We start from the raw sequence: 2,278 nt of genomic DNA, 5'->3' as shown, positions 1-2,278 counted from the left end.
GTTATTTCACTCTTTTGTATTTTCCATCAACCTGCATGATGGAAACTTCATGAGGAATTGCAAGTGCATTCCATAATCTCTGCAAAATACCGGGAATGAGGCATAATTAATGGAACTGAAGAGAGGATTGCCCTTTAGCTGGCAAACTCATTTTACACTAATGACCCAATATCACTAATCCTCTAGAGAATCAACTTTTCTTTTCCATTGTAGAAAATACAGCACTTACCTAGTTTATATAATCACTTTTTTGTTGTTATTTTTATTTAGTTTCCTGCAAATTGTACCTATATAAAGAGATTTCAAACAGCCATGCATAGAATTGATCTTTGCTATTCTCCTAAGAAAGAAGTGGACCTATATGTTGAACAGCCATAAAAATTAAAAGTTGTCCCTGATGACCGTGGCTGCCACTGTTATAGCTGAATATGGGTTTAACTCATATTAGGTCTTTTCTTAGCGTGAGATTTAATTTTCCTTAGATAGCTAGCTGTGCCTCATGTCAGTACTTACAAACCATCTTGGCAGAAGGCGGCTGCATACTGTGATAGGGACATGTCCCAGGAGGAAGAGAGAAAGCTAGTCACTTCTCTGCAGCTCATCAATACTCAGTCACCATGAACACTGCTGTCAACATGACTGAAATTGATCAGCTCTCTACAGTATATGGATTGAGTTATGAGGTACACCCACTAATCAGCCTCAGCAAAGAGATTAGCTACATAAGAGCTATTCGAGAGGAAGAGGCAAAGAACCCCAAGTACTATAGTTGTTCTAATATTACTCAATATTCTTATGTGATACAGAAGGAAGAATGATGTCATTGAATGTGGAAGAATCATATTGAAATTCCAGCTTTGCTGCTTACTAGATTTGTAAACTAGTTCCCTACCTTCTCCGGGGCTCAGTGTATTTATCTATAAAATGAGGTCCTTGGACTACATTGACTGTAGGAAAACAGATTTAGAATTGAAAGGCATCTTAGAAAAAGAGAATTACAGGCATGGGAGACAACCAATAAAAATGTCTTGGGTTGGGAAATAGCATGTCTTCTGCAAAGAACAGCAAGGAGACCAGTATCAGTAGATCACACACTATGTGAAAACCTCAAGGAAACAAGGGTCCAGATGAAAGCTCCCCACATCACTGTGGGCAATCCAGGCCAATCTTTAACATTCTTAACAAGCAAAATATATATCCTAAACACATCAAGATGTTTGTTCTTGATGAAACAGGTGAAATGATGAATTGTAATTTTAAGGACCAGATCTATCACATATTCCAGAAACTCAGTGGCAATAGTCAGATAGCTTTCCTGTCAGCCATAATCCCCCTCACACGTGCCGGAAGTGACTGAGAAAGTTATGAGGGATCCTATCAAGATTATAGTAAAGAAGAAGAAGTCGACATTGGAAGGCATTTGTTGCTTTTATATAAACATGGAACAAGAATAATGGAAGTTAGATAGCTTGTGCTATATATATGAAACACTATTACCCAAGTCATTATCTTCACCAAAACTCACTGAAAGGTGGATTCTCTCATTGAAAAAATGCATGCATGTGATTTTACTGTCTGCAATGGAGGCATGGATCAAAAAGAAAGTGATTTAATTATGAGGGAATTTTGCTCAGACTTCAGTTGGGTGCCAATTACCACTATAGGGTAAAGGCATTGATGTTCAGCAATTGCCTTTATTTATTGCTTTTCCCACCAATTGGGAAAATTATGTTCATACATAGAATTGGTTGTGGTGGGCACTTTGGTCCTAAGGATGTGGCCTTCAGCATGGTGACAGAGGAAGATAAGAGGATCTTTTGAGACACTGAAAACTGGAGATGCTTATCAATGTGGATGACCTTGAACAAGGGGCTTCCCCACTTGATTTCACCCAGGGCCTTGTTCTCTTGGATAGGGGGGAAGGAAGCTGGACAGGAGTGGGAACAAGAATGGACACCTTTGTCAGTTTTTCCTTTTTTTGACTTTGAAACACTATTAATTTTTGAGGGAAAAGTAGCTGTGACCCTTTAGACCACCTCTTCTTTGGGAGAGATTGTTGTTTTGTGGTGGGGTAATGATGGTTAAGTGACTTGCCAAGGGTCACACAGCTAGTAAATGTCAAGTGTCTGAGGCCATATTTGAATTCAGGTCCTGTTGAATCCAGGTCAAGGGATTTATCCACTGTACCACCTAGCTGCCCCCTGAGGCTGATTTATGCCCTTGATGCTATCACCTACCCCTAATCCTTCCCTTACTCCAAAACACTAATTCAACAATT

General features: G+C 39.3%; 1 pseudogene; it reads left to right on the top strand.

The window, feature by feature from the left end:
* Nucleotides 1-617: 617 nt before the first annotated feature.
* Nucleotides 618-1,821, top strand: LOC122732218 (annotated as a pseudogene).
* The last annotated feature ends 457 nt before the right edge of the window (nucleotides 1,822-2,278 follow it).

Source organism: Dromiciops gliroides, chromosome 6 (genome assembly GCF_019393635.1).
Source record: "Dromiciops gliroides isolate mDroGli1 chromosome 6, mDroGli1.pri, whole genome shotgun sequence".
Taxonomy (NCBI): Eukaryota; Metazoa; Chordata; class Mammalia; order Microbiotheria; family Microbiotheriidae; genus Dromiciops; species Dromiciops gliroides.
The sequence above is the reverse complement of the archived record's forward strand: the minus strand, read 5'-3'. Positions and strand labels throughout refer to the sequence as shown.